This window comes from Topomyia yanbarensis, chromosome 2, assembly GCF_030247195.1.
Source record: "Topomyia yanbarensis strain Yona2022 chromosome 2, ASM3024719v1, whole genome shotgun sequence".
In the NCBI taxonomy this organism is placed as follows: domain Eukaryota; kingdom Metazoa; phylum Arthropoda; class Insecta; order Diptera; family Culicidae; genus Topomyia; species Topomyia yanbarensis.
Genome location: NC_080671.1, coordinates 164,961,338 through 164,987,460, shown reverse-complemented (window position 1 = coordinate 164,987,460; position 26,123 = coordinate 164,961,338). Strand labels below are relative to the sequence as shown.

General features: G+C 39.0%; 1 protein-coding gene across 2 annotated transcripts in view; it reads left to right on the top strand.

Annotated features, from left to right (window-relative positions):
* The window catches only part of LOC131682007 (diencephalon/mesencephalon homeobox protein 1), a 166,812-nt gene that overhangs the window by 8,410 nt on the left and 132,279 nt on the right, over positions 1 to 26,123 (top strand). The gene's annotated exons all lie outside the window — the stretch shown is intronic.

The window sequence follows — 26,123 nt, the reverse complement described above, 5'->3', positions numbered from 1 at the left end:
ACCACATATACGTTCGATTCGTTCTTCCTGGAAGCAATTGGCTTCACTTTTCCCGTCAAAGACGACCGAAGGACGATTCTTAAACACACACAACTACACACGGATGTCGAGTCACTTTCCGACCTGGGAAGCAACCAAGTGCTTCATATTTCACCGTTGGTGTTTTCTGGTCCCACCAAAGGGCGATTTGGTGGATTTATGATCGCGTATTCGCCAGAAATCATGCAACCGGAAAGTGACATTCGCCAAATTTACCCCGTCATCCGTCAGCTCACCCGATACTGGATCAACTTTCCGTGGGATTCTGTTCCTCAATGCACTCCTTGTGGTTGGACCGGAGGAATCCATCTTTTTGCGTGTAATCCGTCCACGGATGTACGGATTGCACCACAAAGTTGATCACATCGCATCACTACACGCAGTAAGATACGACGAAGCGGTTTTGTCATCACCATCAACGAAGCCATAGCAGCAAACACACCCGCCGGACGAGATCCCGGCCCTCACTCAGGGTATAGAGTCGCCAGACGAGATCCTGGCCCAAGCTCGGGGGAATCGAGCAGTTCCTGAAGCATCTGTAAAGAGCACAAGCCTCGCCGGGCGGGTTCTCGGAACCCCCCGGCTGTGACTTGACAACAGTTAAGTACCATTTTTCGCTCAGCAGCAACGATGTTTGCGTACAGATATTTTATTCTTTCAGTTTTCATCGTGATCGGTAACCGCACTATGGTCTGTACGCACATCTATTCGGACAGAATTTCGGACCGTTTTATCATGATCGTAGGTGCACTCATCGCTACATCAACGAAGCGCTACGATCATCATTCCGACAGAATATCGGACTCCACCTTCTACGAGTATCATCCCGACAGAATATCGGTATGAAATCTATTCTCATCACCACGAACGTTTGTGACGTCACGGGATCACCACTCCAGTAGCAGACTGGACCGCACAGATGTTTTCTGTGATCGCCGTCGACGAGTCACCATCACCTAGCAACACTATCTCCGGACAGTTTCCGGCCCGTACTACGTCATCTCCGGACAGTTTCCGGCCCGTACTACGTCATCGCAAGAAAAAGACTATACGATCGTCATCACAGCTACACCGCTACTCCATACCAACTAGCGGAATCGTCAACGCTACCAACTCTATCGTAGTTCGACCCATCTCACAGGCCTAAGCAACAACTTGTTGAATTTCTTTAATAATTCAAGGCGGGGAGAATGTTCACGCCGAAGTGAACATCGCACCAGAAAAATGATTTTGACCGCCAAAATCGGCACTTGCAGATAGTGTGCGAAATCAAATATTTTCTCCCCCGACGCACAGATGAAATTATTCTCCAGCCTCAATCACCTAAGGCAAATCCTGCGCTACGATCATCGTTGCCCAGCTGACTGCTGATGTTAGCCACTGGAGAAGACAACAATAAGTTTTCACTGTACGGCGATTTCTACGCAAATTCGTCGCCGTAGCAGCACCGAGAGCAGATGATCGCACACGGCTGGGTCATCTTCCTCTTCAGCCGTCTCATGTCCTGTGGGAGCAGCAGGGCAGTACGGCAGTACAAAGTTTATCGCCGATCAAGACAGTCCTGCAGAACTGACTGTGCGTCGCGCTCGCCGTGCATACGTTGCACTACCGCTTCCCCACAGACCGGGACTTAGAAATATTAGAAGCAGTGAAATTTGAATGTAACATATGTAAATAGTGTAAATAAATGTTATGTTATAAGAGACTTTCAGTGTTGTGTGGACTGAAAGTTGTCCAAAGCAGGTGGAAAAGAACGCCCTTCTGCTGGCCTGTGCGGGGCCAGCCAAGTTTGTTTCGTTCCGGGTGCTGTTCGTCCGCCCTGTGTTTCACTGTTTCCCGGGCTTGAGTATCGGCCAGATCCCGGCGTAAACATGGTCCTTCGAGCCGGATTGACTCTCAAGTCCGCAGGATGGCGCTCCATTTACCGCAAGCCAAGCGGTCCGCTGCAAAACGCGCGCAACGATCGTGCTTTTGTTTTCGCGAGCGCCATCGCGATCTACCCGGTCTGTGGGAGAAAATGCAATGGAGACTGCACCCATTTTCCAATACTGCGAAGACGCGGATCGAGATTACTTTCGCTGCTGATTTGGAGAATCGGCGGCCAGCTGGACAGCTATGCAACAAATCTGCCAGCTGTAGGACGCGTTTTCCATCGCATCATCGACGGAAATGGGTGAGTGCAGTTCCATTCAAGTGTGTGAATAAATCGGTGCGTCTGGTAGTCTTTTTTCTTGCCGTTGACGAAGAAACACAATTCGCGAAAGTTACACACCGACCGCGCTGTAACAGTAGGTCCAAGCAGGACCGATTCGTGGCCACAACACGTCCCGCTTTCGCTGCGATTCTTCGGGACGAGCACCGTTGTGAGCCATTTACGTCATCACATATTAGTGAGCACCCTACGACGAAGACTACCAGCCCGATTCACAGTCGAAACCAGCCATATTGTGGCATCAGATGCCAAATCCCACGTCATCAATTCGCGGCAAACCGACGGCCGCTTCATCTAGTGCAGCACAGAACGCCGTTCTTCGTATGTGTCGCCAACAAGCAATCGAAACGGCGCGTGATCGTGTTTTCCCTACATAAGCCTGCACTAGATTTGCTCTACCGGCATTAGAGCTGTATCGTACCCCGTACACGCACACTAGGCACATTAAGGATCTCTGGTGGCCAAAATGCGCACAACGTCAAACCACATATACGTTCGATTCGTTCTTCCTGGAAGCAATTGGCTTCACTTTTCCCGTCAAAGACGACCGAAGGACGATTCTTAAACACACACAACTACACACGGATGTCGAGTCACTTTCCGACCTGGGAAGCAACCAAGTGCTTCATATTTCACCGTTGGTGTTTTCTGGTCCCACCAAAGGGCGATTTGGTGGATTTATGATCGCGTATTCGCCAGAAATCATGCAACCGGAAAGTGACATTCGCCAAATTTACCCCGTCATCCGTCAGCTCACCCGATACTGGATCAACTTTCCGTGGGATTCTGTTCCTCAATGCACTCCTTGTGGTTGGACCGGAGGAATCCATCTTTTTGCGTGTAATCCGTCCACGGATGTACGGATTGCACCACAAAGTTGATCACATCGCATCACTACACGCAGTAAGATACGACGAAGCGGTTTTGTCATCACCATCAACGAAGCCATAGCAGCAAACACACCCGCCGGACGAGATCCCGGCCCTCACTCAGGGTATAGAGTCGCCAGACGAGATCCTGGCCCAAGCTCGGGGGAATCGAGCAGTTCCTGAAGCATCTGTAAAGAGCACAAGCCTCGCCGGGCGGGTTCTCGGAACCCCCCGGCTGTGACTTGACAACAGTTAAGTACCATTTTTCGCTCAGCAGCAACGATGTTTGCGTACAGATATTTTATTCTTTCAGTTTTCATCGTGATCGGTAACCGCACTATGGTCTGTACGCACATCTATTCGGACAGAATTTCGGACCGTTTTATCATGATCGTAGGTGCACTCATCGCTACATCAACGAAGCGCTACGATCATCATTCCGACAGAATATCGGACTCCACCTTCTACGAGTATCATCCCGACAGAATATCGGTATGAAATCTATTCTCATCACCACGAACGTTTGTGACGTCACGGGATCACCACTCCAGTAGCAGACTGGACCGCACAGATGTTTTCTGTGATCGCCGTCGACGAGTCACCATCACCTAGCAACACTATCTCCGGACAGTTTCCGGCCCGTACTACGTCATCTCCGGACAGTTTCCGGCCCGTACTACGTCATCGCAAGAAAAAGACTATACGATCGTCATCACAGCTACACCGCTACTCCATACCAACTAGCGGAATCGTCAACGCTACCAACTCTATCGTAGTTCGACCCATCTCACAGGCCTAAGCAACAACTTGTTGAATTTCTTTAATAATTCAAGGCGGGGAGAATGTTCACGCCGAAGTGAACATCGCACCAGAAAAATGATTTTGACCGCCAAAATCGGCACTTGCAGATAGTGTGCGAAATCAAATATTTTCTCCCCCGACGCACAGATGAAATTATTCTCCAGCCTCAATCACCTAAGGCAAATCCTGCGCTACGATCATCGTTGCCCAGCTGACTGCTGATGTTAGCCACTGGAGAAGACAACAATAAGTTTTCACTGTACGGCGATTTCTACGCAAATTCGTCGCCGTAGCAGCACCGAGAGCAGATGATCGCACACGGCTGGGTCATCTTCCTCTTCAGCCGTCTCATGTCCTGTGGGAGCAGCAGGGCAGTACGGCAGTACAAAGTTTATCGCCGATCAAGACAGTCCTGCAGAACTGACTGTGCGTCGCGCTCGCCGTGCATACGTTGCACTACCGCTTCCCCACAGACCGGGACTTAGAAATATTAGAAGCAGTGAAATTTGAATGTAACATATGTAAATAGTGTAAATAAATGTTATGTTATAAGAGACTTTCAGTGTTGTGTGGACTGAAAGTTGTCCAAAGCAGGTGGAAAAGAACGCCCTTCTGCTGGCCTGTGCGGGGCCAGCCAAGTTTGTTTCGTTCCGGGTGCTGTTCGTCCGCCCTGTGTTTCACTGTTTCCCGGGCTTGAGTATCGGCCAGATCCCGGCGTAAACACACACATTGATTGAATATACATAGCAATCTTTAAAAGGCAATTGAAATTCAAAGTTTAAAATTCGAGGAAAACGTGGAAAAAAAAACTATTTTGTGTTTAACGGTAATCTTCATTAAACAAATTTAAACTGTTTTTGAAAATTTCAATCACTAAAAAAATATTTTTGAGTAGCCTGTTGCTAAAACTTCACTGTAGGTGTAAATTGGTTTAGTGGAATTAATCGGAAGTTTAGCTTTTTTAGTAAAATATTTTCTCCGCCTACTTATCGTAACGAAACTAGCATTATATGCCATTTTAGCTGATAAGAAGTATGTTTTAAAAGTTTTGGGTGAATGCTGCTGTTAGAATATTGATGTCCTTATAATTTAATAATATTTAGGGGAGTCTGGGCCTAGTTAGTAAAATCTTTTTTATTTTTCTTTGGCATTAGACATATGGCGTTGTCTTTAATTCTGCACTTCATGTACTGTGTAATTCATTCTCCAATATGTTTATGTTGCATTAAATTATGTTTCGTACACGTTGTAAGCGATATTGAGTATTCGAGCGCATTAGAGTAAAGAACCTATTTTAGTCGTATTAGAGAGCGTGCCGCACCATTTCAATAATTACTCGGACTACAATTGATGAAATGCGTATGAATTGGCACCAATATCTTTGCTTTCTTCTTATGAACCATTTGCTTGCCATTTGAGCCAATGAGTTGAACTAAGATGGCTGATACCGCTCTAACCAAGTTTTAAGATTTCAGAATTTTCGTTATTTAGCGCGAGTTCAAAGCTATTGCACGAATGACTAGATTTTTCGGCAGCGCGCGAAAAGAACTTTCCGTGGTCATATATCTAATATATGTAACCTCAAACAAAATTTGTTTTTTGTTTGTTTACTTCAGAATTTCACCTGAAGAATTTCGAAAATTCGCTTTTGAATACGATGTGTGCGCCGAAATTCAAATGCCGGAACATTGAGGCTGAAAAATACAGTTTTATCGAAGAAACTTCTCACGCGATCCATACTTTATCATCAAAAGTTGACAGGTGGCATCATTGTGCGTATAGTCGTAAGTAGGCGAGTTTTCCGCGTCACATATTCAAATTTCTGAGATGTAGCCAACAGTATGCTCTTTGATGCAACGTATTCTCTTTTACACGATCTTCTTAAGTTAACCATAGAACGTTGTACGGAGGTACAAATATACCCCTCGCCTTCTTTAGAGCCGTGTGTAGACGAGAATTCGGCATATAGTGACCTGGGACCCTACCCAAGTAGCAATTTTTGTTTCAGTAACTATTTCATAACCAGTTGGCAACAAAAAGTAGGAGCTGTTGCGACTGACATCTAACTTCTTGCGCGACCCAAAAAGCGCAGTTTTAGGCCGATTTTCAACATAATTATGATTGAGCAAAACAGTGAAAAACTAGTTCCCGTTTCGTTGCAATAACGATGCGAGAATAGCTAAATGAAATCATATTGTTGTCATTATGTTGAATACAGATCGCAGCAAGATTACTTAATTATACCTTTTTGTCGTTGACGTGGACTGTCAAGCGCTACTGAAAAGTGACTTATTTTCATACAAATATGTTTAGATTATGTGACCAGTGGAAATGAAAATGAAGACCGAGTCAAAGTATATGTTGATTATTTAAATATGAACTGTAGTGTCATTCTACATATCAAAAATGGCCAATGAAGCATCAAATTTCTCTGCGCATCATAGTCTATCGAGTGATATTTTATTGCACTTCTTATTATTTCACGCGCTCTTGGTGAAATGAAGTTATCAATAGCATTTTAAAACAATTTTTCAAGGGGAAAACCGAAACACATCAGAAAACCAACATTATGCAATGAAAACACACATTAATCATAAATTAGGAACATAAATCGCCTTAACAGTGGACATTTATAAAGGTTCGCGAGCCGGTTGAAATTTTATTTTCGATGCATTAGAAAATGATGCAAATAAATAGCATGGCTTTCAAGCCATCCAGGGCCGAATTAAGGATGTGATTTTGGTGAATACGAAACAATATGCTTTTCGAACAAATTTATATCAATGAGCAAAGATTTCGATTTGTGTACAACTATTTTCCAGTATACAGTTTTTCTCCATTGAGCAATTTTCAGTTCACATCAAAATATATCTTTCCTTAATATGACCCTGTGTTGTACCATTCTTGCTGAAAACGTTCTAGTTGCAAAATCGTATTCTAGTCATATGTACGTATCAGGCACATATCATCATTATACCTTGAGCTCACATGTATTGATGAAAAGTGTTCGCAACACTGAATTGACTAAGTGATAACTAAAGTTCAGCAAAATAATAATTAAATTGTATTTTTGTTTCCATTACGTTACGAAAATTTACTGGTGACACTTCATACGCTACACTTCCTATTATACAGGCGTCGAACTGTATGGTGGCGCCAACTATAACATGTTCGGTGTATCGGAAAAAATGTAAACATGTGACATGTATGACTTTAACGAGAAATTTTAAAAGGAAGTTATTCTTTTACCGCCGAGGTAGCATTAATACAAATAGGTCAACTATTGGGTCATACTCCTAAGAGAAACGCAGGGAAATATTATTACAAGAAACAATAAAATAATCAATTTCCACGAAAATTGGAGCTATTTTAAGCCAAAGGTAAATCAAATGTATTTATACTTGAGTTTCACATAAAAATAAATGGATAGGAATAAGAACTCAATGATTATTCAGCTTTTTGCTGGTGGCTGCGTTTTGAAATGTGCACTATACTTTGACAAGTTGTTCGTCCAGTGTCATTTTTGACAATTCGTTAGTAATGTCAATTTTGACAAGCTGCAAGTTTCACAACTCTCGCCTACCCTGCTCATTTATGTTCTCAATTCAAATGATTTGACGTGCAATGTTTGAGTTGAGAATTTAAATGAACGCCTACCGCGATGTGAAAATTGAGACTGAAAGAACGGTTTGTCAAAATTGACACTGGACAGACGACTTGTCAAAGTGGGGTGCGCATTTGGGAACGCAGCCACGAACAAAAAGCTGAATAGGAACTGAAATTGAATGCGATTACAAATTTTCTCGCAACTTTGATGTTTTTCCAATAAATAGGAACTGATAGTATTTGATTGCTGTAATGCTGCTGCTGCTTTAAACATTTTTCCAATTGAATTATTTGACAAACTGAGTTCGCATGTGATCATTAATTTGGGTCTAAATATGCCGGAATTTTGTCTACGTGGTTTCGATTGACGTTATTGAGAAATTCGTACATTCTTAGACCAAATGTCAGTTAGCATAAGTTATTTATAACAAAATCTACAAGACGCTTCACAGATTAAACAGGGAATTTGCTATTGTTTTCGGAAGGTACTCTAACTAAAAGATTTGTCTCAAATTCATACTACTCGTTCCGTTCTATCTACCACCCTTCTTGTTCTAAGTTCCGAAAATACTTTCAAATATACCAATAATAAAATTTGTATGGAAGGGATTTAATCATTTCGTTTTAAATCAGTAATAACATACATGCCATTTGTTTATATTTTCCCGATACACCGAAAATATTACAGTTGGCGCCACCGTACAGTTTAGTGTCTCTATAATATCAAATGGAGCGCATTAAGTGTTATCGGTGAATTTTCGCAATGTAATGGCAACAAAAATACAATTTATTTTTCGTTTTGCTAAGCATTTGTTGTGAACTTGTTGATTCAGTGTTGTGAAAGCATTTTGTTGATACGTGTGAGTTTGTGCTGAAAGGCGTAATGATGATATGTGACGGATACATACGTATAACATGAATACGACTTTGTAAACCGAAACGTTTTCAGTAAAAATTTTGGTGTTTGACAATGGGCAATTGTCAAAATACATATCACAAAATCAAAATCGCAACTAAATTTCAACAAACACTGCAATATCAGCAACCAGTTCGGAAAATTAATGAACATGTTTTAGCTGGCAACATAAATTACTATTCGGCGACAAAAGATGTTATGAAATAACCTTGATGTTATCTATGCTCAACCAGTGCAACAAAAATAACTTGATAGTTCTTGCGTTTCAACATAGTTCGGACTTAGACAAATAAAACTAGTTGCGATTTGCTACTTGGGATAGCCATAATTAAATTTAGAGTTCCTAGTTAGAGTAGGAAAAGGTAGTATAGCCAGTTTGCTTATAGCCTTCGTGGTAGCAGGGGTCAAAGTTGGCGTGGGGTACATTTGTACCCCAGTGTACGGTTGCCGTTAGTGTTTCGTCAGGTTTCGTGCTGTCAGTGGAAATGTGACTCGTGACAATACCAGTTTAAATACTGGTTATTTTACTACGTAAGAAACAATTAGTATCATATAATCGTTTTTAATCATTTATTCAATTAATATAATTTAATTTTCAAGTAGAAAAGAAATCGATTTCAGTTTCGCTGATTTGTTTATTTTTGCTAGTTTTTTAAAACAATGACTCGCAAGTATAATTTATGCACAGTAACTGATGTAACAGCAACGATCCGTGTTACCAATGTATTACTGGTACATTCTTTCAACTTTTAGAATCATTTTTTTTTCAAACCGGTTGAAAATTCGCAAAGTTGTAGTAATTTTTGTGAAAGAAGTCAAAACCGCGATTTTTTCAATTTTTTTGTTGTGCAAGCTAATTTATGTATCATTAATTCAATAAATTCCGCACTTTCATTTACGCAGTTGTTTTCGCAATTAATTAAACGAAGAAAATGATGTATTATGTATTTCTTTTGTTTTCATTTTTATCTGCGAAAATTGCGATCAAACGCGTGGGGTACATTTGTACCCAAGTGCAACGTTCTACGGCGGAAAACGCAAATGCAACGATCTAGGCCACCAGTAGGTCCTGGACCCCTCTACTGTAAATTAGAAATCAAGAATTAAACAACCAAAACACTCCTTGCAGTTCAGGTAATTTGCGTTATGATGGAGTCTAAAATATAAACAACCAACTATTCGTTTATGTTGAAGTAACAAGAGGCAAAAAAGTTTTTGTTTTTTATTAAATCAGCAGGCGGCCTACTAATTTTAACCATCCGGCACTCGCGCCAAATTTTGTAACACGAGTACTCGCGCGTTGTACTTTGTACAACACAGATAGTCTTTAGAATACCTCGTGATTCGTGTCATTTGGAGCACTACATTCTTCTGCAAACTTGGGCAGTCGATAATTACCTTTCGGATGGGCGAACGAATATGACGGTATTCTACAACCAGGTAGCACTAGTGACTATTAATTTTTATCCGACCCACTGTATCTAAAGTGTCTGATTTTTCAACATGTGTCTTCGGCATTGTTGTTATGGTGATAACAACCTACGAGGTGGTATTCGAAATAGTTCGATATTGTGCCACTGACCATGCCATTTTTGGCCTACTGCATCTCGAATTTTTTATTTGTTAGCAGGACGGTATCTTCGATATAGTTGCACAAGAGATAAAAACCTACAAAGTGATACACTGAATAGTTCAGGATTCTGCTACTAGGTAGCGCTAGTGAACATGCATATTCATGATTTCTGAATCTCAAGATTGCGACTATTTAGAAGTACAGTCTTTACCAGAGTTGTTAATTGAAGAATTTTTAAATTCTGGCGCCATGCGAAACCTGGGACAGAACGTGCGATGCGGAAAAAGTAAAAGTATCCGCTAACCGGATCCTTCTTTACCTTTTTCATTAACTACGTAGTCCTGGTATCCTAACTACATTCAAAGCGTTTTATGAAAATATTTAGGATATATGTATTATTCAGATACATTTAGCAGCCAAAAAGCAAAAGGAACGGATACACGTAAAATTGTTTAATTCTATTCAATAGTTATAATCAATATTGTTCTACCCAGTATGATAGTATAGGGTAATTTCGGGAGAGATGCCGCGTCGGGTGAGATCTATATCTCGTATATAGGGTAACTTTATCCATATTATTAACACACGAAAATTGTATTAACGTTTGTGTCCGTCCAGTTGCGTCACGGAGTGCCGAAAGTTTTTCAGTACCACATTAAAATTTCGTTTTTTTAAATTGTTCGATTTTTTTATTGGTAAATCATGTATCTGTTGAATAGCTGGGACCTTTTAGAAGACATTCTGATCATGAGCACGGTCATCCACAATTTCAGAGGAAAATGTCGTCGTGCGGCATCTCTCCCATACAATTGCGGGTCAGATGCCGCACTCGATGGCGGAGGAACCAAAGCTAAAAAATATTTTTCTTCACATCGGAATGTCATTAAATGAACATTTGCGTTGGGTATGTTTTTAAAAAGGTATATCCACAAACTAACGGACCTAACACAGTGACATATAGGATTATGAGTTAATTTATCTATATATTTAAACGGGCGATACGTATTTAAGAATTAGTTACTTCGGTTTATTCTTTAAATTTTCAGGCACTAATTTTAGTGAACGCATTGATTTGTAGTGATGTCAATCTTGGGATAAAATGAAAATTTCAACGAATTTATGCTTTTTCAACATCAATCTTTCAAGAACAAACCAAAGTTACATTGTTGGAAGAAACAACCAAAAACTGCTTTTAAAGGACCCCTACCAACACATAGATATAAATCGCTTGCATAAACATATGAATAAATAGTAACCTTAATTAAGTTTCTCCAACTTAATCGTTAGACAAGGTTGCAAAAAAAATATTTTTAAAATGTTGAATAAAAAATGTTTCTAGAAATGGTATTACCCCCTTAAGAAAAATGAAGGTGCTGGCCGATTTAGACTTTTGTTCGCCATTTTTCAGTTTGTGACCATGATGCGGCATCTCTCCCGCAATGACCTTTTTTTAAATGTTCATGGAAGTTTGATGAATTTTTTTTCATGCCAAAAATCATTTCACAGTATTTTAGAAACTTGTCGCAATTGATTAAAATGATTTCATCAAATATTGAATGGTTTACTTTGATGCAGTATCGATTTTAAGAAGTGTGCTGCATCTCTCCCCAAATTACCCTAATTCATGTCATAAGTCAGCTATACGATTTTCGAATTAAATCAGTACGTTGAACAAATTGAAGAACAAGTGTGTTTTTTGGCATTTTTCTGTATTTAGGAATGTTGTGTTATTATTTCTGTGCATATTGTATGTAAGCACCTTTTACCGATTACCATCGTGAGTGTTTGAATGGTGTTACAGAAATGGTACACAGGAGTTCTACGACTTCCAAATCTTAATTTCTTTGCTTACATGTTAAAATCATGAAAGAAAAAATTATTTTAGTTGAGCAAAAGGAACGTCATCTGACAGTTTAGTGGACTTATTTTCGGAATATCATCGATTTATTCTTTCCCTTGGTGACATTCACCATTTTCGGTTTTAGTTCGAAGCAAAAAGAGAACAACCTTCCAAAGAGTCAGGAAACTGAGATACAGTAGGTCGACAAAATTACATGCTCAAGTTCACTAGCCCCTTCTTGTGGAAGAATCCCATACTATTCGATGTACCACCTCTAATTCAGGAACGTACTGTTTGTATTAGACTGTGTTGTAAATATATAGAAGACCAACGACTTCGTTGAGCTCAAACTGTGTCGAAAACGAACTAGAATAATACAGCTTATATAGACGAACTGAAAAATGGATTTGCTATCCAATTTGCCTCAAACGACCCTCCGTGCACAGTTGCAACATCATACCTGCCTTCCTATGTAGTTATCAACGCTCTCAGTCACGGACTGCTCCCGTAGATTGTTTTAAATTTAATGCGCGGATGTATTATGTGAATATGATGAGCCGTAATAGAATGATGTCGACGGGGCTGCTGCCTTTTTGCGCGTTTCAAGGCCAAATTGATAAAAACCGAAACAGCTGTATGGACGGAGCAACTGTTGCACGGGCGAACAATCGCGTAACGTTGATTTGGGGAAGGTCAGATTTTGTGGAGGAGTACTTTGAAAACGTCACAAAATCGAAACATTTCAATTGGGAGGAATAAGCAGAAAGTGACAAAGTGCAGATCACTTTACTGGAATTAGTTTCAGTAATGATTAGGACGTAAATAATTAATTAGAGGTTTCGTGGAAATAATTGCGGTACAAATATTATTTTACAAAGCGGCACCGGGGTGCCTACAGCAAGTGTTGTTTTTGAGCAAAAAGATGAACAGATGTTAAACATTATTTACGACGTATCGTAGCTTGTAGCAAACAAGATGCAATTGTTTTTAATTAAACAATTAACATTCACTGTGAAGTTGAGCATTTACTAATTACAGCAATCTGCACATACTATTATGTGTGTAAGTTTAAATGGTGAGTATGCAGATCATCGCTAGAACGAGACCGTTCTATTTATAGAACTTTTCTTGGTTACGAAAAACCCACACCAAACTGCCAGACTGGACTATTGCTGTCGGAAGGTATCAAAAGCATTTACTACAAATTGTTACGATTGTGATCCAACGCGTTTTGCTTCCTTCCGCTAAAACCAGCCGAGCACGCACTCGCTGTCGTGGGATGAGGTGTAAACGCACTTTGATAAGATCTATTTTAAAAATAGTTTGCCTGTTAACTCTGAGTGGCGAGTGATGTGTTCAGCCATCACCAAGCATATATCTGGAGCAGTCAACGTCCTTTTCAATTTTCACAAGCTGGAAAAATCCAGCACAATCAGTGCGTCCCATTTGTCCGTCTACCGTGGTGAGTATTATATGATTTGATTACAGACTTTTATCAACTTGGCATTGTGGAGATGAAATTGACCACAGCGCGAGACCGTCCATCCTCGGCGCGGCCTCCGTAGAGAGCCTTTCCATCACCACTACAATGAAATCTGATTGTGATTGATGTATGCATCAGTTGATCGAAACAGAAAATATGCACTCGGCAATATTCGACAGTATTCACGCTGCCCGGTTCGCACAAACAGCTCAATTTTCCGCCGGTTGCCACTGATTTCGCGCAAATAAAATTAACGAAAATTAATTATTCAACTCAGATGCAATTTAAATTATTCAGATTTAAGGTTTCTGGGTATGAAGCTCGCATAAACGGATCAATGTAATGGAGCCATTCACGAACAGATATAGGTACGGCGGAAGGAAGGCTTTTTGGAGTTTTCGTCAATTTCCACGACGATCAGCAAATAACTGAAAAACAGAGATATATTTTTATAATACGAAACCTGTTTTGACAGAGTAATACGGAAGCCTAAAACTACGCACTAACTACACAAACAATCGAATTATTTTTTTTACAATCTGCGGATAGAATGGCGTGACAAAATATAATCCGGAACTAGTTGGTGATATCCCGCTTTATCATCAGCAAATTATTGACCATCGGTTCTACTGCGAGCTATCAGTTATAGTTTGTTAGATAAACAACAATAAGTGCAATAGCTGTACTGATATAGATATGTAAACAAAGGGGACCATGATTTATTCAATAAATAATCAAGCGGATATTTATTCAATTTGTTCAATTTGCACGCTGATTGATTCCATAAATAAAAGTTGATGACGCGAGTCCGTAAACAGATCGAGCGAAAATTGTATGCGGAATGGGTGCTACTAATTGGGCGGGGAGGTGTCACTATTAGCTTCAGCTTAGAGTGGAGCATTCATATCCTGGCAAACTTTCTATTTCCGTTCTGTTAAATATGTGCAGAAAGAAATAAAACTATAAAGAACAGTCCAATAGGGTTATACGAACTATTAACATACCATGCGTTTATTCTTTTACCGCAAACGGTAGGATTCTCTAAAAATCATCTTAGTTATTTAACGCCAATGAAAGGCACACTGATTTTATGTGTTGCATCTGAAATGAGAATGTGTGCGTAATACAGAAAGTTTAACCCACCCACCACACGATTGAACCTCAACCGTCATAGTTACAGAAACACACAGAGTCAACTATTTGAAATGGATAAAACATTATATTTTGCAAATACTCCAAACAGTATTGGTCAAAATCAACGACAATATTCGATAAGTACAACCCAAATATCCGTGATTTAATTTTATTTCAAGCGGACCTAGTAAATAAAGCGAACCTTCCCAAAACGCGCAGCAAGTGGGAGTAAAACCAGTCGCCAGTGTGATTCCCAAAGCTGAAAGCAGTCGGCTAAGAGCGGCACATTTGAGAGCAGTTATATAAACTAGCTGAACGACATGGAGTGCCGCTTTGAATAAATACGTACGATTGTGGTATTGAAAGGATCGCAGTAGTCCTACGCGTTGGATTTGAAAGGTTTCGGTTCCCGTCAAAATTAGACAAACCGATGGTGTGATTGGCCCGGTGGCGGGTTCGGGGGGAGAGTCCAGGGAGTCCGGACCCGCCCGAATTTTTTTAACCATTTCATGCCCAACTTTTTTTCTAGTGCATGTAGGGTTTCAAAACTATTTTTCCTTGAAAACGGTAGGATCAAGAAACACGAAAAGCTATTTTTCATAAAGATAGTTGCTTCCCTCGCAGTGCTAGAAGCTTTTCAATTTTTACCTTCCGATGCTCACTACAATTCTCCTAGAATATTTACAATTGCGTGGAAAACGTAATTAAAGACAGTCTAAATTGATAGGTTGGATCAGTTTTCAATAATATTGCAACATAACGAAGATATATGAAAAATTAAATTTCCATCGTCAACGTAAACTGTCCCTGGCAGCACTGCTGCATCGGAATACAATCAGGAAAAATGCAATAACTTCAGTTCTAGAGCTGATCTCTGTAACTAATACTGAAATGAAAGGCAGTAGTCACATTTATTAGCCTTACTTGCTTTTGTGAGAAAATCTTGTCTCAATCAAAAGTTATAGCTGTTTAAAAACGTTGTTGTCCACAAACAACATGGGCATGAATGGGTTAACTTCTTGAGAAATTTTAAAATGGTTTCTATTTTAAATTCGTTCTAAATTCAAAATCATTCCAAACTAGATTCGACCCTCAAAACTGATTTTAATTAAATGAGGGCAATAAAATATCAAAAATAAATAAGGGTATTACATACTACGTATTGTACAATGAACATTTCAAAATCTAAATTTCAGACCCACTCCGAAGTTTTTTTCTGGATCCGCTCCTGGATTTGCCTATGAAGATTGACGTCTGCCGATGGTTATCATGAGTGATTGACTGTACTTGCCCGAAAAAAAGACGGATGTGAGTTCGCTTCGACCTTGTTTTTATTAGGAGGTACTTGGCAGGTTTCGGCGGAGTAGTAAATCCAGTATCGACGGATTCATGATTAGCGATTGCTGAAAAAGTGAACCGAATTTCAATAGAATAAATGCCAAATGGATTTTTCGCTACTTATAGTTTGGATGAAAGTCCATCGCAGCTACTGGAATTCGGTGAGGTCGTTTCTTTTCCTAATAAAACGTTTCCAAATTACTCCAATTTTATTTGGTCATCACTGAAGACTTTATTGTATCGATACAAACTAATCGACAAAGCTGTGTGGTGTCCGGTGGGCTTTTTGAACTATTGCAGGCGCAAATAGAACCACTGGAAACCTGCTCCCATGTCGTTAGAGGCGACTAACAACATGCTAGGAGTTCCTAGGTCATGGTATTGCTCCATACCAAAGACTTACACGATCCTTAAGGTTTTGCGTCATATCCGTTATCAATTCTGTAATGACATATAGTTACCTTTTCTGATTCTCTATTCCCGATTGTGTACCAACGTTTTAGGATTCTTCTAGCGGTTTTACAATAGGTTGTTAATCTAATTCTACACTCAGTAACAGCGTTTTTTGATATACCGGCTCTTCCACGCCAAGCAATAACTTTGTAAGCTTTGATTTAAAAACCGCATTTAGAAAAGCAAATTTTCATGTAGGAAATGTATTCAACTGACCTAAGATGAAGCTGTCGAATTGCACAAAAAGTTTTTTGTGTGGCAAGAGATCTGTAAATGTGTCAAAATAAGTCATTTTTTATTAAATCTGGAACCGTCTACTGATAAATCTACATTGACGAATAGGGGAAAGAGGGTAACAGTGGAACTATGAAAACAATACGTTTTCATAGTTCCACTGTTACCCTCTTTCCCCTACCTCCAAAAGTCACTTCTTGAGGTCGACACTAGCTTTGTACTACTTTTGCTTTCCCAAACAGTGGTAAACATTTATACACTCCAAAACTTCATTATGACAGATAATGTAGGGCCATCGTAACTTGGTAAAATCGCACTCCTGCTCCTTTCTTCAAAATCATCCAGTGCAGTACTCTCTTTCGAGTTTGAACCGCTCATATGATAGTCGGTCTTTGCCAGTATTGTCTTCTCACATCCATTATTCTTCTGGGCCGCCGATAGTTCAAGAGCCCTTGTCGTTGTGTTTATTATATTTATTACGCATAGTAAATATGTCATTTGCAATAATAGAATTCAACCCAATTATGGAAACGTGTTTGATAGGGTGAATTTCTTTACAGTCATTTGAGATAGCTTTTATACTTTTTGTACGCTTGCTTTGTACTGCAAACTTTGGTAATGACTATTGAAGTGTTAATAAGAAGAAATACTCCCGATGGTTGGCTGTTCGGAGTTTAAATTGCTCGTTTTGAATTCTAGGAAATTGATCGCGAACAACTTTCGTACATATTACCAATATCATGTTGCCTATAGATGAATAGACCTCTATTATATTCCACACGGCTTTATCCTTTTAAGTACCGCCCCGAATAAGAAGAATTATTAAAATGCCTATTCGAACGACATTCGTATTTCTACTGGAGGTCGCACATCTGAAAACTTTAATCTGGATTAATCTGAAAAAGACAAACCGCGTGAGTACTTAGTTAAATCACAATATCTACCATGTGAGTAGAGATTTGCCCACTACTCGGGATCTTATATAAATTTATCCGGTGGACCCTTCTTCTCAGGGCCGCCTAGGTGCTTCTACCAAGACTTTCGGATTTTCGTAATACAAAAAAAGGTAAACAAACAAAACAATTTAATAAATTTACCGACTAGTATTCTCCTCTTCCTCTTGCTGCATTGTGTGCTGCTCGGCAAACTGCTGCTGTTGGTGGGATGGCGACGGTTTCGTCCGACCGGCCGGGACTCCAACGGCTGTGTTCTCCTCCTGGCTTTCGTTGGCTGCTCCAGCAGCGGTCCTTGACTGTTAGCTAGGGAGGTGAGCTTTGCTCCTTTTGGAACCTCCCTAGCGACGATGACGAATTATCGCCGGATCTACTTGCTCCCCGCGAGAGACATCAGAAGTCACCGCTGTGTTCTTCCCAAGGAGCACCTTTGGCCGCCCTTCTTCGCTCTTCTTGACGTTTAGTTGTGAAGGAGTGCTAGGCTCGTTCGGCTGATCCTTCACATCGAGAGCGGAAAGGCGTCTTCTAGGTCCTTTGTACTTAGCCGGGGAAACGAGTGACTCCATGGTGCATAGCTTGCTTTTCCGCCAACCCAAAACCAAAACACTAGTTCTCGAATCACGGGCCGGCACTTTTGTGTGAATATTCTTCCGCACAATAGAACTGGCTGAAATAATCCAGCGAAAAAACGTCTAAACGGGCCAAAAAACACGACGTCGTTCAATCACCGTGGCTCGAAACATTTTCCCAAAAAACTCGATGGCCGTCTTCCTCACGACCAAAACAAATCATTCCACACCAAAAAACCGCACCGCCGAATAGCTGTCATCGTTATGCTACAGCATAACCAGAACGCTTTGCCAGCAAGAGGAGAGCGGTAACCTCACTAATCTAGGGTGACCATATCAAGCGAGTAAAAAACCAGGACAGTTCAAAGCAGACTACCTGGCTCCATCACCTTTAAATCGATTGTGCCTTCTCCCCCGATTTTCCACAGCTAAAAAGTTCTAGGTTCTGGCAGACAGAGCTTCGGCAGTAAAACAGTTCTAGGGTCTGTCAGACATAGCTCAGCCAAAAAGTCTTTCATGAGAATTCGATCATCGAGCTCTTTTTTCGGATTAACACACACGCAGTTCTTACTTGCTAGCCATCAACGAAGGCTACATGATGTTGAGAAAATCGTCATCCATAAATTCAGCAGATGAGATGAAATATTTTGAAATCTTCTGTGCAGGACCAGCGGAGAGTTATCAGTACTAAACACACGTCATTGAAGTAAAGCAGAAACATAAACGGTCCCAAGTACCTTCCCTACGTTATTCCTGATTTAAAAAAATGGGTAGGTAATGTCAGAGACATAACCGAAGTGAAGTAGAATACACTTAGGCTGTTAATTCGAATGCTGCAATTTTTGATACCTTCTGCATTAAAAACTAGTTATTTCGATACAGGTGCGTTTTGCCCTGCCCATTTTTCAAAGAGCAATTTATAATGATTTTGAAAAATTGAAAATTTTTCGTGTTCCTGAATATTTTGCAAAGCGATTGTGATTTCAGAGTAACATGTTGGCTAAATGATATCATTAATTAAATTCTCCCAATTGATGGTCTATAGCTAAGTTATGATTATATTTCCTTAGGGGTGTATTTTATCCCATCTACCTCTACATAAGCTTGCATTACATTCACATAAATCACTTGCGATGCGTTTGTGCAAATGGAATCTTGGTCATACCTCGAAAATTTCAAACGTGCACCCTAGACACATTCGTGGCAAAATTCAAATGTTAGGTTTGTTCCAAAGTTTCGAGTGGGTAATTACCAACTCGATTATTTTCAAGTGGATAGTACTATCTTTATACTCACATTACCCACCGGCCCTGATTATTGAATATTTCATTACACATATGTATAGTAGGATCAAAATGCAACCGGTTGTCACGGTAAAGATAGATACGTCTACCTTTATCAGGACACATGTTAGTAAACTCGGGTGATTTGTAGTTATTCTGCCTAAGCTCAACCCTCATTAACAGAAGGCAAAAATTAAGCCCGTACGATATTAAGCCTGTTCTAATGACCCTGCCACTTCTAGTTTTCCGATCAGTTTACTTCACATCCTTGCTCTCACTTGAGTACTATTGCTCTAAGTTTCATAACTTTCCCTACCCAGTAATCTCTAGCTAATTGAATGTCGTTAAAACGTAAAAAAGAAAATGTGACTAACATAGTCGAAATAAAAAAAGGAAAAAATAACCGTTAATTAAAAATTTGTCCATTTCATCGATGGTTATATAAAAACAGCGGATAGGTTGGTGTAAATAATATTGTATTGAGCGCGACCTTCCATACTCCCTGTTATGTAGGATGCTAAAGTCGGCAGGTTAGTAGTTGATCAGCGCCCAGGCGTGAAGCCATGTTAATAGGTACTATTTGCAATGATCCTGAAGTTGTTTCATAGTTAAGCTGGTAATGGTAGAGAACACTCAATGAAGTTATTTCAGGATAGTTATTGATGTTTCATCGTTTCCCTTTTCATGGATTGGAAAAATGTTCGTGGATTTCCAGTGAGACGAAAAAATGTCACTGGAAAGGGAACATAAGCAGATGCAAATTTACCAAAACTTTGAATTGTCTTCGCAGAGACACAAAAAACAATTCTTCGGGTTCCGGATTGAAAGACGACAAAAATCAAGCATTTTCCTCGACTTCCCAGGGCACCAGGGCAGTCAGTTAAAAACCAGGACATGTCTTGGGAAACCAGGACGTATGGTCATCCTAACTAAACCCTATGCTAATTATACAAAACTTACTACACCTATCTAGACCAACAAAATCGTTCACAAAAGCTAAAACAAACAAAATAAACAAGAAAAAGTGAACGATCATAAGGAACAGCGGTGAGCACTAAGTTACATAAACAATACACTCTTCGGAGAGAGTACGTAAAAATAGGTATATTTCCACCCAGTGCTAAATTGTTACCCTGACGGGTTACAACCAAAATATATCCTGATTCATCTCCCTACCTACTAACACTAATCCTATCCTGCGATACTTGTTGATGATACAGAGAATTCCTCGGTCATAATAGTCACAAGTGTTGAACTAACATTCCTTCCCATCCCAAAATTGACCTGCATGGGCGTGGCCATCTATGTAATCGATCATACCATAATCTTAGTCTCTTTAGGTTGCACGTTGAGTGTGATGTACAACTCTCAAGTATCATACATTTGATTTAATTTGATCAATCACGGGAAACTCACTGGCGGTCAACTAAACCAAACTCAACTCGATTTAAACTGGTAATCGATATAATAACACATTTTTTCGAGACTTTTTTCTCGATTGTTTGTTAGCAGAAACGTTATCCTAGACGCTTGAATTTACGCAAATTCCGTTGTCTTGTTTCTGAACATTCTATTGGCAACCGGAAAATGAAAAACAAGACAAAAATTTTCCAACTAATCTAAATCGCGCTTCAAAAATCTTTTCACGATATTCTTGTTTTTTGTTTGTTTCGTTAACAAATTATTACCATACATGATCGCATATTGGGCAGAACTGCTATCGGATACGAAATTTTTGACACATCATTTTGGAAGTACTATACAATTAGGATGGGTCAACAACAACAACAAGTCCATTTGGGGTATTTCAGAAATCGACACATATATAATCCACGCAAAGGTAAATGACGGTAGATATGGTAAAAAGCTAAATCTTGGAAGCGATTTATTAACCATCAAAAAGGCAAGCTAAAATTGTGACTTCAAGAAGCGGCGCTTCTAAAACTCAATAAAATCAAAAGCCTTTTTTTATCGTTTAATCAGTGAGAGAATTGAAAACGATCGATCATTTGTTTTCAAATTACAAGTTTACTGAAACTAGAGAACTGTAACTAGCTGGGCCTCTAAGACCCCTTGCCGATTTGCGGGTTAAAATTTCATGATACACAAAATACGTGTCAATTCCAAGCGCACTTATTCGCGGCAAGGAATCAAAAGTTTGATAATAATACTCAGATAAGGTTGATACTCGTATTATAGTTGAGCGGAGCTTTCCGACGGAAAAATGACCTTCGAATTCACCGCTAGGTCTCTGTCATTATGAAATGGGTCACCGGGAAATCGGCAGAGCTAACACCTCCTACATCTCGAAATCAAGTTGTTTGCATGGGCAAGCCAGACTACATACATACGATTGTGGTGTTAAAATATATTCAACGACATTCAAACAGGCGATATGAGGTCATTTATAGAAGTGTAGGATGCCTTGTGTCCACATATGTCGTCGCAGATTAGAGAAGCGCAACCTTCTGTGTGAAAATTCATAGTATTTTGGCTATGCTTTACATTATACAAATTTTCAATGCCGTAATATCAAAAATCTTTAACTTTAACTACTGGAATCTTTTCTTATAAGTATTTCTGAACAATATCAGCAAATAATTCTCAACTGCAAGTGGAACATGCATTTATAGTTTTCCGAAACAATTTGTAAAGAAATATTTCGCTGCGAAGAGAGTAGGAGTAGGAGTTATCTATTTTCTAAAAGTTGTTACAACTCTGCTACGATATCGAGGACACACATTGTTCGTCATGCAATCGATCAATTCATCTAAAAAAAACGCTTTTAATCCACCTAACAGTGTGATGAGACATTTCTTATAACTCTTATCACTCTCTTCGGATATTATATCGTTTGAGAACTTTTAGAGCTTGATGCTTCGCGATGTTTTTGATAACACATACTACATGGGATAGTGGCAGGACTCAGAGAATCGCTCAAATCAGCATAGGACAACATCAGTGCTAGAAATCTCAAACCAAATCAATGGAAAAGCGAAAAAATGGCCAATAAAATAGACATACAAACGAATTATTGCTAATGCTCTGTTAATAAAATATCTAAATTCCTCAATCAATGCCTTGTGGTGGGAAAACTGAATTTTCCTAAAGGGGTTATGTATATTATACTGAGCCAAAAAATCGAATTTTTTTAATCGATTTGAAGTTTATACTTTACTCAAATTTACAACGCGACTGAGAACTAAGAAATCAACGCTTTTGCTTGAAAAAAGCGATAGTAGCAGTGATACCATTCAAAGAAAATCAACAGTGAATATTTCCAGACTTGGTTTTATTTCCTATTTAAGAACTATTGTGTTTTTTACATCCTAGATTGCATGATTCAGTGATCGAAACCCAAAACTTCATAAAGTATTTGAAATTATTAAATTAAAATTTGTGTTTGCTATTGAAATTGACAAAATGATAGTATATATAGAATATAGTCCCTTTGGCGTTGGTTAATTTTTCGGTCCCACCTATCAGCATTGAAGTATCGCCCTTACGTTTTTTTACAATACCAATTTTACAATTTGTGGGAGTTTGGTGAAAATCGATCTTACTGTCCAAACGGCATAATTCCGAAACCGTAATTTTTGAAGTTTTAAAATTATGCAGAATTAATTTTTCAGACAATAGTAACAGAGTTCGTGTCTTTAGCAAATTTGTTGAGACTTTATTGTAGTCATGAATATTAACCTGAGAAAATTCACCATAAATACTTCTTGGACGATATACCGTCAAAATTACTTTATCAAATGATGCGCTGTTCGTATGTAAAACTCATCGAAGATACTAAACCTCCGAAATTGGCGGTTTCAAAATGATGCTATCTTGACCTTAAATTATTGTTTTGGAACATTTGACCTATACATATAATTGGTCATACAACAAAAATCAAATTCTCATCAAAATCGACCAGGACCTGCTAGAGTCGAATGGAAATCGTCATTTTTCATAAATTTCGCTCTACATTCGGAAAGTGTTATCCTCGTTATTAATCATATTACGTTTTCGTCTCAACTCGACGCATTCCCAAAATAAAAACCTATTTTGATCCACCTAGTGGTGCAATTGGGCTTTTCTCATTTGTCCAGACTACGATTCCATGGCTGGTTATGTTCAATACGATGGTGGAAATGAATATTACATGTTCAGTACAATTTGCACATACGTACAATGGATCGACAGCCACGATCTTGAGATACTATGTGATACTGAAACATCGCTTGACCGCCGCTGGTTTCAAGCGATGTTTCAGTATCACATAGTAAGATCCGGGAGGTCCGGGTCCTGCCGAAAATTTTCAACTTGTTAAGAAATTTTAAACTAGTTTTAATTTTAAAACAGCAACCCCTCACTGCATACTCCCTCCGGGCCGGTATGATTGACGATTTTTAGAGTGATTGCATAACCTTTCTATATGAGAAAGGCAAAAAAGTTCAAAAAAATCAATTTTTTTCAAACATTATTTTTTCGAGTTTATATCAAATCTCAATGGTTCATGCATTATAAAGTCATTTGGCATCAAAAATACAAATTTGATTTTGAAAATTTTTCATTTCAGTTTATATGGGAATTTGCTGTGTGATTGCACTCTTCAACTCCTAACTCCGGAACCGGAAGTCCAATCAATAAAAAAAATCAATTGCAGCCGATGGGAAGGTTGTACCTTTCATTTGAGACTAACTTTGTGCAAATCGATCCAGCCATCTCTGATTAACAGAGGTCATATTTTTTTCCACATATACACATACACACACATGCATACGTACACACACATACATTTTCCTATCTCGACGAACTGAGTCGATTAGCATATGACACTCGGCCCTCCCGGTCGGGATTAGATTGACGAATTTTAGAGTGAATGAGAAAGGCAAAAACATTTTTAGCAAATGTTTCATAGACATTAAATCAATTTTAACTTCGCTTTCTATTAAATAAAGACCCTCATTACAGTACATCGCTACAAAAGCGAGCTCAATTTGAAAAGAAATCTGAAGATTATGATTGATTACAGAACTCTGGAATTTTCTATTGTAATGATTTCAGGCAGGAATTTGATATTGATGCTATTAGGCAACTGTGAAATCAAGACCAATAGATCAATTACATATCAGGACCCCATTCTGACAATTTATCAAAAGTCCTCATGATGTTTACAACAACAGGTTATCAATGTACGGATCAGATAATTGTTATTGTAATACTGAATTAAATCAGTCTGCATCAATAAATTTTCAATTGCAATCCAATATATTTTTTGGGTGTGGTAGGGAGGGAAGTTGTTAAACCCCAAAACCTTCTCTTGGCTACGCCGTTGCTTGGAGTTATTTACTTCACTTTCATTTTCCGATATGTTTCCGATCGATCCGTTGGTTATAAGTTAGAAAAATTGCAGTCAGAAGGTTCGTACAAATGAACATTTTTGCACTGATAAGGTATCAAGTTCCTTCCAGACAACTTGGAAGTGTTCGGTGATTATTTCTAGCGGTTGTAGATAGAAAAATGAAGTACAAAATTTTTTTTATCGTAATAATGTTTGGCTTATTTCAATGGATTATTACTATATTGAACAATAAATGGGCGACAAAAGGTAATCCACAAACAACAAGCCATAACTTTTAAAGTATTCAAAATAGATATTTTATGTCTTCAGTAAAGTTATTCGCAAAAGTTAGAGCTACAAATTTGCTGAAGGCATCATTTCGATATAACCACTTCCAAGAAAATTTGTGAAAATATCTCACTCATAGGGAGATTAATCAGTAAAAGCACAATACCAAAAGAAAGGGCATATTGCCTCCATTATATTCTCCGAAGATACTATTGACCTAAAATAAGCCGTTTTGGCGTTAATAATAGATTACATGTTTTTGGTTATATTTCTGGCAATGGGAAATGATAAAAATCTTTCGTCCGCATTCAATGTTAAATATCTCTTTTGATAATAGTCCGATTTCAACAATCTATAGCTTGTTTGAAAGGTATTTGTTAAAGCTGTCTAAAAACATATAAAGTGTTAATCTATGTTGTCAATTTCGGCAGATAATTCAAAAAAACTGCAAAAAACGCCACTTTTACACATTCAAACATTCATATCTTGGAAACTAAACATCAGAATCAAAAACAAATTAATAGCGTTCATACTGTTTTTTAGTTATTTAATTTAAAATTGGTTTGGATAAGATCGGTTCAGCCATTGCTGAGAAACACGAATGAGAATTTGTCCGTTACATACACACCCACACACAGACACACACACACACACAGACATTGTCCCAAATCGTCGAGCTGAGTCGATTGGTATATAAGACTCGGCCCTCCGGGCCTCGGAAAAAATCTTGAAAGTTTGAGCGAATTCTATACATTTCTTTTATAAGAAATGTAAAACAAGCCGCGAACCAAACTATTCACCATGGCGTATCCCACGTCGCACCTCTATAGAAGTAAGTCATGGATTTCGTCGCATCAGTATTCGACTTGGCCACCAGATGAACGCTAGAGCCAAAATGGAAACTTGTGTCACGGATAATAGCACGTTTTGATTACTGATGATGGCATAGCAAAGTCGTTATTTGGTTCAGCAAAGGACTTCGTGCCGAAAACATTGTAATCCGATTTTCTCCAAAGCTATAAAGGTGCTAATCAATTCACTCGAAAAAACAATAATTGAGATAAACTTCAGAGCCATTGATTTTGAAACTGGTTGAAATGATTTATAAACCAGCAACTTATATTTCAGTCGCTATTGCCATTTTCATGGATGCATAAACCCGACATCAATAGAAACTATTTAGGATATTTTGTGCCAGCG